Source organism: Taudactylus pleione, unplaced genomic scaffold, assembly GCF_031769625.1.
Source record: "Taudactylus pleione unplaced genomic scaffold, aTauple2 ptg000089l, whole genome shotgun sequence".
In the NCBI taxonomy this organism is placed as follows: domain Eukaryota; kingdom Metazoa; phylum Chordata; class Amphibia; order Anura; family Myobatrachidae; genus Taudactylus; species Taudactylus pleione.
The window spans coordinates 715,551-728,351 of NW_028284491.1; the positions used below are offsets into that span (position 1 = coordinate 715,551).

The window sequence follows — 12,801 nt, forward strand, 5'->3', positions numbered from 1 at the left end:
CGATGCAAATGGGGCGTAGCCAGAGCACAGTGCGCAGGCAATGAAGTGGGCGTGTCTCAGTAGTTTGATAGTATTAAAGGTGTGGCTGCTAAATACCTGTGTGGGCGTGTCTTGTATGTGAGTGGCAATGTGCAGGGCGTGGCTGTATAATCTGTGATAGTGTAATATGAGTAACTTGCTGCTGTCCTATTCATGAACAGCATCACAGGCTGTGTTGGTTGCTGGTGGTGATGACAGAGTTTATGAGTCCATAGTTCAGTGTCTCTGCTTGCGCTGTGCACACAACACTGATTGAGTGGCTATGAGAGCACACACGTTGTCCTGGAACACAGAGGGAGCTGCTGGGTAATTCTCTCATTTATATAAATATATATATATATATATATACTGCCATTATTCAGCACTGCACTGCCTACTCACATCACTACCCATCATACTATGACTTCTTATTGGCTACTAGGGCAGATTACAGATTCATGTAGCGTCAGTGAGAACATAGGCATGCAGGTTAGGATGGTGCTGGAGCTGCCCTAGTTTTTTTACTGTGGATTTAACTTCCTCATTGTTATAGAAGGAATATTGTTATGTTACAATGATTTATATAACTGCTAATATTAACATTGTTGTTGTTGATTATTATTTGTTCTGTTGCTGTTACCCATTAACTGGACTTTATTTATTATTTGGGTGTGTAGTTTACTGCCTAAATCAGAAAAGCCCCTTTTTCCTATGTCTGTAGTCCTCCGCAGACCCTACCTATTTAAAAAGTTTTCCATAGTGTAGTGCGGGAGAGAGTAACGACGGGCATGTGCTGCAGGATCAGTGCTAGGTTACACTGTGCAATTGTTGGGCTAGCCGGCCCAATTATTGCACAATGTATACACAGTACCCGAAGTCGATGTTAGTTCACAAACCACTGCGTTCAAATCCCGACATCGGAAGTGTTGCATGACTTTCGTCAGTCCCGACGATCCCGGCCGTCGATATACCGATGCCTAAATGCCGACACCGATATCCCAAAGGGGATAAGGATACCGGCGTTCGCATCCTGACCACCGGAATCCCGAACAAAGGATCCGGGGTAAGTATGCACGTTAGCCTGTGGAAGAGGGGGTTAGGTTTACAGACACCGGGGGAAAATTAGGTTTAGACACCCCTCCGGAAGGGTTAGGGTTAGGCACCACCAGGGGGAGGTTAGGATTAGGCAACCCCCTGGGGAGGGTTAGGTTTGGGGTGAGGGAAGGGTGGTTAGGGTTAAGCACCCCCCAGGGAGGTTAGGGTTAAGCACCACTAAGGGAGGGTTGGGGGGGAGGACAGGGAGAGGGTTGTGTTACTTCCCACCGCTGTCGAGATTCTGCACCTTCGGTCTTCCAGCGATGGGATTTGATATTTCATACCCAACGCCCCTGGATCATTTTAGCTGTCAGAATACAGTAATTGTGGATCGTTCCTCTTTTAGTTGTTTACCTACCTTATGCACACAACCTGACCAACACACTTGTTCGTACAGCAGACAAATGATATTGCATAGTGCATCAGAGGGTGTGCACAGGTGTCGTTCACAGACATATTCAGGTCGGTCTTGCAGCATAGCCGATGTACCTGTGTGTACGGACGACCAGCCAACCACCCGTTTGTTGCAGTAACCGCCTACACTGACATCACAACTGGGCGGGCAAATTTAAATGCCTGCTCAGTCGTGATGTTTGGCCAGACATATCGAGCAGTTGATTGGTAAGTGTGTATAGCTTACCAAATCTACCATTCAGTTGGAATGACAGCCGGTCGGCAGTTGAGTCGCTTAATTGTTTTTTCAGTTTAACAAGGGGCTGAGTGATTTATTATTTTCCCTGTGCCTCCATATACTGAAATTTTATGTGGGTAAGATGACAGCACTGCATGGAGAATCAGCAGAATGACGGTTGGGACAATCAAACATATTTGAACGATTACACAGATCAGCACTAATTTTTTTGGCAATTATAGAGCGATTTTGGGGTAACTTTGTGATGCTGATACCGAATATGACATTGGTTTTGCTAGATTGGCTGTAATTTTTTTTTTTTACGATAGATTTCCATATCCATGCATTTCATTTTCGAATTCCGCAAACCCCAAAATACGATAAATTCATTCAAATATCCTTGGCAACTAAACAATATATTTCTTAAATGGTGATTACATTTTTTTTTTTTAACAGAACTGCTAAAGGTGCCCACACACTAGGCGATCTGGTCACAATCCAATATCGTGTCCGTTTTCTCCCCCGGCAGCTCCCCGGAAGTTGTGGGCACGATTTGGTGTTAAAAACTATCCAAATTGGCCCATGATCTATTGTGCATCCTCACTATTCCAGTGCATCATGACTGAGATTTTCAGATCTTGCCTGCAGCAGGCAAGATCTGAAGATGCGATGTACGACCAGCGGGGACGCGCATCGGCATCGTAATCGTGAGTGGAGACTCACGATTAGGACATATTTTACACGATCTGTCGTCCCGATGCGTCGGAATCGGGCTGATCGTGTAAATTATCGCCTAGTGTGTGGGCACCTTAAGTCTGTCTCCAGAAAGCAGGGTAGATTAATCCATAGCGCTCACTGGACCTTCGGGAGCAAAATGTAGTTTAACAGATTTGGCTATTTGATTTCTGTAGGGGAATAACCAGTTAATTTAGTTGAATTGTTATCTGTCATATTTACAGTACTGTTAATGGCACTAGGCAATGTGTGAGAATGATGAGATCTGTACCTATAACCACCAGGTGGCAGTGCAGAGCTGTTCTATCACTAAACCTTGGGTGTGATCTACTAAAGCACAAGTTCTTAAACTCTGGGACCGATTCAGACCTGGATGCTTAGCCGCGATTGTCGCCCGTCTGCGCATGCATCACAGTCTGCATGTGCGAACCAGTCACTGCAATTGGGAATAGTGCATTCGTAACACAAAGACTGAGCGCTACTATGAGTGACAGATAGTGCCGTTTGTGGGTGGTAACAGGGGAAGGTGCTTGTGAACAGGGGAGTGGTGTTGCGAACGCAGGCGTGTCTGGGTGTCAAAACAGAGTTTTATGGGTGTGCATTATTACCATGGAAGCGTCATTGTACACGTCACTTGGTTGTATTTCAGCCTGGTGTGATCGCAGTGCTTGTGGTGGGGTAGGGTCTCTCTCAAGCGCTGCGTGTAGCTCCAATGGTTCTCGTGGTTCTGATTAATCATACACTACCTGGAGATGACGTGTGCTGAGTAAGGAAAGTGGGCGTCTTTATACCGGTGTGCGCTCACTCTGCCATCGCTCTCTAAGACACAGAGGGCGTACTTACACCAGACAGTGTGATTGCGGAATTTGCATACCCAGCCCCTTTTGGATGTGAGCGATTGCGGCTTAGCGTCCAGGTCCGAATTGACCCCTATGTCCTCGGGACCCCAAACAGTGCATATTTTCCAGGTCTCCTCACAGAATCACAAGTGAAATAATTAGCTCCACCTTTGGATCTTTAAAAATGTGTCAGTGAGTAATGAATACACATGTGCACCTGCTTGGTGAACTGTTTGGGGTCCTGAGGTCCAAGTTTGAGAACCACTGTACTAAAGGTAGATTTGCAGAAATAGGGATAAAGGGGCCTTTTTATCTATTACCAGAAAATACACGTCCAGAAAATCTATGGCAATTACCATCGCTTACTGTAATGAAAAAGAAAATGTGATTGTACCTATTTATTAATATGCCATAGCCTATACAGCGATCCGAAAACCAACTCTGGGGGTCCTATGAGCATAAGGGGAGGTGGAGTTAGGGCTGCAGATACACAGAGGAATGATCAGAAAAGATCCCTCTCCTCATGACTGCTAACGCATTAACTAGGGCCTTGAAGCTCCAAAAAATCCTTTTCGGAACTTGATTAATTTCAAAATATGTCTATTCCCGTAGAGGATATGGGAATGGTGGGGTGCTACAGAAGGTGACGTAACGCAATTTCGAGACGATAGAGATTGCTTCAAAACCGATGAGATTAAAAAGTCTACGAGAATGGAATCGGGCGCCGAGTGGGGTGAAGGAGTGGGTACTACTAATGCAGGCTGGTTGGAGCAGCCTGGCGTGGGTTCAGGTCATCTGCTAACGGAGGACATTGACCCCCTTTGCAGCGCTGCGGAACCAGTGGAACGCCCTCCCCAGTAACTTCTGTTCTGCCCATTACCGCTGGTCTCTGTATAGCAGCACAGACGCAGCAGCGCAGCGGGCAGTGAGAGAGAGAGGAGACTTCTGCTGCTGCTCAACAGCAGCAGCCTCCCTGGACCCTCCGCAGCACTGCCCACTCCACCTGAGCCGGCTCTGTGCTGAGCACATAGCGCCTATATTTGGAGGGGGCATGGCCACACCTCACATAATTAGCCAGCTCTCAGCAGCCCTGCATGTAGCTTAATTCTACTTCACTTCCGAGGTTTCCATTGTTTGCACTACTTGCAGAACACCCACCCCCCAATCCTGAACCTGCTATAGCAGCTGACCATCAGAATAAAACACAGTGACCATGATATATTAAACAGTAAAAAGAGTGGAGAGGTGGACCAGTGGAGAAGTTGCCCATAGCAACCAGTCGGTTTCTACCTTTCATTTTATAGAATGTACTTGATAAATGCTAGCTCAAAGCTGATTGGTTGCTATGGGCAACTTCTTCACTGGTCCACTTCTCTCTTTTCACTACTTGATACATCACCCGATGAGTCACCCTCAGGGCCGTAGCTAGGGGGGGTTGCAACATGTGCCATAGCACAGGGCAGGGGGCACCATTCGTGCCTGTCAATTTTCTTTTATAATCATTCTCACTTGTAGCTTCCTCTTTCTTATTCCCAGCATCTCCTGGCCGCCCCTATCTCCTCCCTGGCTGATCCCCTCCATCTGGCCACCTCTCCAAGCACCTTCAGTCACATCCTCTTTTATTTACACATACATTTCAAAATACTGTCATACATGCATACATGGGACTCAAACCAATCACCTGTCACATGGCAGCCAGACACCTTACACATGGAGTTACAGAATCTGCAATTTCTGATGGTAGCCCATGAGGCCACACCCCTTTTTTGGGCGCACGTCTTATGTACTTATTTGAAAAACGGGGGGACGCCAAAGCTCTTTCTGGTCCAGGGCACCAAAAAGTCTAGTTACGGCTCTGGTCACCCTGTCACAGTTAAAACCAACCACAGCGAGTCAGTGCGAGAATTGTAATGTTATTGGGGGTGGCAAAAAGAAAAACCCAGGACAACCACATCGTGCAGTAGACTACGTGGGACTTTCTTGGCTCCCCTGGATGACAGTGATCAGGGTAATGAGCACCCAGTAGTCCCAGTATAAGAAGCTGGTGAAAATAGTAAACACAGACCTGATTGTAAAGTACATTACATAAAAGCCACTCTGAACCATTTTTATTTTGTATTAAATCATTTTACTAAATTTAAAATAAAATCATTGCTGATCTGTCCTTAAACAAATCATTCCTGAAATGCCATTTTCTGAATGCATCTTCATCCCGCTTAAGATGGCGTAATCCAATAGAAGCCTATGGTCTTCTTATTAGGACGCCCTCTGAAAGGGATCCAATCGGATCCCTCATAGCTTCCCCTGTCCTGTGCACGTCCTACTGCGTATTCGCAGAAGGACGCCAGAGGGACTTCTGGGTGTTAAACTCGGAAGTCCCTCTATCTGAGGCTATCGCAAAGGACAGCTCTTATCAGAGGGTTGTCTTTTGCATTTTTAATCGCATTTCTAAGTGCATACCAGGGTAATTGCCCTCTGTATGTACCTGATAAAAGGCGAGATGTACCGCATTGCGGATGCGATGCTTAGTACATCCCGATCATTGTCATAAATTTAAACAATTGCATTTTTAGCAAAATTGAGAGAAAACTGTTAACTAGTGATGTGCAAACATGGAGCAGATTGCAGGAACCCGGAATATTTTTTTGTACTCTACAATCCAGAAGATACATATCCCCAACAATTTGAACAAAAATAATTATGTAATGATATGCGTAGTACTGACTGTGTATGCCCCTGTCCTGCCATAGGCAAGGACCTTTTTTTTTTTTTTTTTTCCTTTGGTTTAAACTTGTGGATGCAACTTATTTTATACGTACAGCAAATTATTGTTACAAAGTGCTTAATTTACATTGTATACCATGTGTTTGACAAAAACTGATTTTGTGGCTGCAACCTTGATTTTATCTATAACTTTACAAAACTGACTTGAAACAAAACTCCTGTTAAGGGCTACACATTAACTTTTGTGTCACAAAAGCATTCTGTTAATTATTTGCTTCTCGACGTAAAGTGAAGGTGCCCATCCACTAGAAGACAGGCAAAAGACTGCACGATTACGACATTGTAATCGTGCAGTCGTTTGTCAGTCTGTGATGTGCCTACACTGAACGAGCAGTCTTCTGTGTAGGCACATCAATCAATCATCTGCAAACATGCTGAACCTGACATTGTCGTCAGGTTGTCCAGCATGTTTGCCCGATGATAGACGTCTAAGGGGTCTATTTACTAAGCAGTGTTAGGAGACAGAGTGAAAAGTGATAAGAAAGTGATAAGGTGCCAGCCAATCCGCTCCCAACTGTCATCTCACAGGCTGTGTCTGAGAAATGACAGTTGGGAGCTGATTGGCTGGTACTGTATCACTTTTTTATCACTTTTCACTCTGTCTCCTAACACTGCTTAGTAAGTAGACCCTTAAATGACCAGCAGGCACGCGCATCACTGGTCGTTTTAGACATTTTTTTAACAATCTGCAAACGATTTTCGAATGATAACGATATCGTTCAATCGCTCAATTTAATCGTCTAGTGGATGTGTGCCTTTAGTGCTACAAAATACATTTTGTGTTACCAAATTAATTTTCTGGCTCAACTTTTGTCTACCAACGGTGGTCTCCTTGGTCAAAATCATCTTTTGGTTCTGCATATTGGCACTTGTCTTAGTTACTACAAGTGTTAGCCTGTCCAAGCAGTCAAAGGCTGTCAGGGCTTCTTGATCTTGAGGAAATGTAAGTGACATTAATACTCTCTCAGATCCATCAGTGACTGCTTTATTATTCTCCATGTGGAATTTTTTGTTATTTTTTGTCCTGAATTATGGCCTGTTTCAGATGTGGGCGCAAATGCCATAGCAGCTGCCATCTCTCATGGATTCACAATTCCAAACATATACTAATGAGTCACTCGCCGTCCAGTCCTTCGAGACACCCACTGAAGCATCTCACATCCGCCGCTCATGCACAAACACGGAAACATTGAACGCAGATCAGGCGGCCATCAGTATTCTGAGTAAGTCTAAGCTGTCGAAGACATAGCGGGTCTCCAGACACACAGAGGGCTTTGGGCCTTATTTATAAACGAGTTTATCACTCAAAACTAGTGATAAATATCACTTTTTATGATAAATGGTGCTCAGCCAATCAGCTCCCAACTGTCAACTGTTAGAAAAATGACAGTTGGGAGCTGATTGGCTGAGCACCATTTATCATAAAAAGTGATATTTATCACTAGTTTTGAGTTATAAACTTGTTGATAAATGAGGCTGTTTGTCTGCTGCGAGCAAGAATGCAGTGGCTAATTAATGGACGCCCAGAAAACAGTGTTTAAACGGTCTGACACACCTGTATTTTTTCTAACCAACCCCCTTTGCCTCACCCAAACACTGACTACCCTTCACTCACTTTGCGAGTAAATCCTCTGTGTGAGCATATTCACAATTCATCGCTGTGTGTGCGAATTGTCGCGTACAAGCATGCACAATGGGTAACAATCGCTCAATTTGTCTAATTATCGGCATTGCGTCCTTACTCCTATAGTGAAACAAACCAAAACCCTGAGAGCGACAAGTGCTTGCTCTAGCGAACCCATGACCAGAATTAATTAAAGGGGTCAACAAGTGTACGTGTGATTCTATGCAAGTATTTTTTATATATATATATATATATATATATATATATACACAAGAGTTGCGGCAAATGATAAAACCCATAAATAGTGTATCTGGAAATTCTAATTAGGCCACATCTCCAATCTGTGTGCCACATTTACATGAGTATACCTCTACAGGTAATCACTTGTGTTAGCACGTCCACCCATCCACCTCTATAGGCCACAGCTAGGCCTGGCATGAGCACAAGAGCAAATTATCTGGAAGTTATTATTTTGTTTTGTTTTACTGCTTGTACACTGTAAAATAAAACAGATTTTGTAGCGCGCTGTTGGATTTATGACCATCACCTATTGGGCCCTTTGTGTCTTCTACAAATACACTAATTAGTAAAGCATCATTTAGCTGCTCTTTTTTAACTTCTATTTCTTGTCAGAATAAAATGTTACCACCGTATTTTCACAGGATGGTTAAATGTGATCGTAGGCAGTGAGTGTAGGTGACATTTTTACTTCCGCTGACACATTTCAGTCACAGCCCAAAAACCTGCAAAGTATCGCACAAAGGGCTGATTCAGAATTGGGAATAGAAAGTGCAAGTAACTGTGCATCTTGGTAAAACCATTTTTGGCTTTGTAAATGACCCAGTAGACTTCCTTCTGTGTAACATGCCATAATTGATTATGCTGAATAAGCACAGGAATAAAAAAAGATAAAGGGATCTATTTACTAAGCAGTGTTACTTATCAGCTCCTAACTGCCATGTCACAGGCTGTGTTTGAAAAATGACTGTTGGGAGCTGATTGGCTGGTACCTTATCAAATTTCACTTTGTCTCCTAACACTGCTTAGTAAATAGACCCCAAAGTCACTGAACTCTGTCTCTGGAGATGAAAGCAGAGGATGTTCTGGAGTACGTACAGCTGAGTTCTGTTGTTACTTTTTTACTTTGCCGTTCTGCTCACATTTCACGGATATTATAGTCCTATAAATCGAGTCGTCGTGACATTGGTGTTACCTGAGCTCTATTCTTTCTACACAGAGAAACGCGTGGAAAGAGGTAAATATTCTGCAAACAGAAAGATTTTTCTCATCGCTTCCTGGCCTCATGCAGGGGACATACTGTATATTGTTTAATCTATCTTTTCCTGCCATTTCCTGCAATTTGTTGGCTGCAGATACAATTCTTAGCCACTTTAAGTTTTGTCGGAAGGAATCCAGTTATAATTAGACAAGTTATAGATATTGACATGGCCAAATAGATAAATATATATGGTTGTCATGTACAGCCTGGTTCTACATACTCACTGACTGTCACTCCTGTCACTATATAGACAGGGGAACACTGAGTGCTGCGTGTAGTGTAGCAGATTTTAGTTGCTAAATATCATCCAAAGTTCACCTTATGGATTATTTGTACTTTTGACTCGATGATAAGTGCTGCATGTTTAGTTGGAGTACAGTAGGTAACTTGGAAAGTATTGAAAAACCTGTTGTTCAAATAAAATATATTTAAAGTTTCAATTTCCTTTGCTGAGCAGGCTCAGGAAACTGGTGATCCAGTTGTTGTACTGATCTCAGTGCCCCATTTATCAACAAGACAATAACCCCTTTAGTACTGGCTATACGGGTTATGTCAGCCTTTCAATACTCAACATAGCAGTGGTAATATAAGATGGCGAGAGCAATGCGGTCACCATTGCCGGCAGTGGGGTCCCGGCAGCAGCCTTTCCAGCTTCACTGAAGCCCAGTGGTGTCACAAGGGGGGTGCGGGCTGCACCCAGGTGTCACCCACCGAGGGGTAACACCAAGGTGCCGACTACCCCCTCAGTGACAGGAGCCGGGTGCTGCACAGTAGCATTAAGTGCAGCACTTGGCTCCTGTCACAGTGTGGGAACCAGCACTGCACACAGGGCAGTACGCACCTCCGGCAGCCCCCACCACCCCCGAGTGATAAGAACGCCGAATGGGGATTTGGATGCAAGGCCACACCCCTTCCTGCAATGCCACGCCCATTTCTGTGAGGCCATGCCCCTTTTATCAGCTCTAGTTCTCCCCCGCACCAGGTGTCAGTGCAGGGAGGGCCCCTACTGCTGAAGCCTTCCTGGCACTGGACCTATGGGAAAGCTGACAGAACCATCAATCAAAAGAAAAAACACTGATTGGTTCCTAGAACACATAAGGAACGATGTTGATTGGATATAATGAATGCCCATCAACTTGGATAACGCTGTGATTGGCCAGCTAACGCTTTATAAGAGCTGTCAACCTGGAAGTCGGGTTGACCCTATGATTAAGCTGTTTGTAGCGAAACGTGCTTCAGGAGACACGCGATGCTTGTTACCTCATGGGCGCTTTGCATATTGTGTAAAACCACTATGAACCTGTATAACATATTACAGGTTGAGTCTCCGTAACGGAATATTCCGTATTTTGGAATAATTGCATACCATAATTAAATATCTTGGGAATAGGACCCAATATACACACAGAAAGCATTTATGTGTTATATACACCTTATACACACAGCCTGCAGGTCATTTTATACAATATTTTCAATAATTTTGTGGCTCAAGCAAAGTTTGTGTACAGAAATGAAATTCATTTATGTTTCATATACACCTTTTACACACAGTCTGAAGGTAATTTTATACAATATTATTAATAATTTGTGCCTTAGACAAAGTTTGCGTACATTGAACCATCAAAAATCAAAGGTTTCATTATCTCCGTCATGCCCAAAAAATTCCGTATTTCGGAATATTTGGATATGGGAGACTCAACCTGTACTATGAACAGAGGAAGGGTGTCAGTAGGCGATAGGACTCCTTGAGCAGACACGTGATACAGTGCATGTGTGCACACTACTGGAGACATTGTGTCAAAAATAATTGTATCAGATTTGCAACAGCTAACAAACTGCTGTGCTGAAAGTGTAGCTCATGTTTGTACTAATAAGAATCATTGACTCCAAGGCCCTGATTCAGAGCAGCTCGCTGCCGCTGCCTGCATGCTGGGATTGTGGGCGTTTTTCTTTTTTTGTGCTCTCCGGCCGCTCGCAAAGCTGTGGGAGACGACCCACAGCTTGTGCGAGCGGCCAGGAGACCATCGCGATAATCGCGACCATCGACCTTGCGACGAGATCCTACGGTAGGGTCTAGGCTGCACAAGGCCGAGTGGACTTTCTGCTCTAGCAGAGCAGGAAGTCCACTACTGACATCAGTTGTGATGTCGGTAAGACCTCCCTAAGGGAACGCCTGTGTTTGTCCAACCACCCCCCCTACTCGCCCTCAAAATGGGGCGAGCTGTCACTCACCATTGACAGCCGCCCCGTCTTGTTGCGAGCCCCATAGCGACTGAACTTCAGTCGCTCGGCGGGGCTCGCGTGTGCCGGACGAGGCGCATGCGCAGTGCCTAAACATCAGGCCGCTTGCGAGCGGCTCTGCATCATGGCCAAGTGTGTTATAACAGATCTATGCTATAGTCTGTGTGTGTGTGTGTGGAGGAAACTAATGATTGGCACAAATCTGCCCCTGATATTCACGTGTTTATCAATGTGATAATAGACTCATTGGAGTCCCTTAATCTTTAAATATTGGAGATTCAACTGATTAATACATGTGGGAGAGAGTGCAGAGATAGCGCACATTCAAATGTTCCTTTTGACCCAAATTTAATCAGATCAATCTATTTATTTCAGTTCCTGCTCACTAGATATAAATGTGAACTATTTTTATTCACAAAACTGTACCAGTAATTAGGGAACACTATTCCAGATATGACAGTATATCTAGTTTGAGTATTATCAGGTATCTGTATGTGGGATATATAGATTTGATATACTAATCGATTAAGCTCCTATGCGGTTGGTGTTATAGCCGGACAGCGAGGAGGTTTTTGGTCATCCATCATATATAACCACTGCGGTCAGCTTTAGTGGATGTATGTTAATTAGATCGTAGAGTCATTATAATTTGAGTATTGTCCATTGTCTACTGACACCCAATAAGAAAACCTCAATTATGGATTATTCTAAATCATGATAAAATCTATATACTAATAAGATACACGAGGAATCTGATGTGGCAACACAATTTCTATTATTTATGATTACTGTTATTTATTTCATTATTTATTTTATGGTACACATTTATATTTTGCGGACAACTATTTATATGAATAATAAAAGTTATATTTTAATTTTTGTTAAACACCAAACCAGTTGACGACATTGGCCCTCATTCAGAGCCGTACGCTCTGGGCAGAGCGCACGCTCTGAATGAGGGCCGGGCTCCATTTTCATGGAGCGTCCTCCTGGACGCTCGTATAGCTGTGGGTCACCACCCACAGGCTATACGAGCGTGCTTTGTGATGGCCGCGATGGTCGAGACCATCGCGACCATCGAAATTGCGAGCCGGAGCCTGCGGTTGAGGTTTTCAACCGCAAGCTCCGGAGTGATTTTGGCTCTATCAGAGCCAAAATCACTCCCACTGACATCACTAGTGATGTCAGTGGGCCGGCTTCTGACGGGAGGCGTTCCCGTGGGAACGCCCCCATCAGGGAGGCACGCCCCCGGCACGCCCACCAAAGGGGGCGTGCTGTCAATCAACATTGACAGCACGCCCCCTTTGATCTGACACAACGAGCGAAGGACTTTCCTTCGCTCGTCGCGTCTGGCGCATGCGCACGACGGAGCTCCCTCCGTCGTGCGCATGCTCAGTCCATAACATCGACCCACTTGCGAGCGGACAGCCGCTCGCGAGTGGGTCTGAATCAGGCCCATTGTGTCAAATTGAACAGATATAGGTCCGGGAGTGCCCCATTAAGGAATACTTTGTTCTATGTTGCTATTTGACTGCCGTGTCACCGCCAGGTTAAA

General features: G+C 44.5%; 1 protein-coding gene across 1 annotated transcript in view; it reads left to right on the forward strand.

Moving 5' to 3' along the window:
* The first annotated feature begins 231 nt into the window (after nt 1-231).
* The window catches only part of ATP7B (ATPase copper transporting beta), a 119,932-nt gene continuing 107,362 nt past the window's right edge, over nt 232-12,801 (forward strand). Inside the window, exon 1 of the mRNA XM_088469233.1 lies at nt 232-345. The gene's annotated coding sequence lies outside the window, so the exon portion shown is untranslated. The remainder of the gene's footprint in view (nt 346-12,801) is intronic.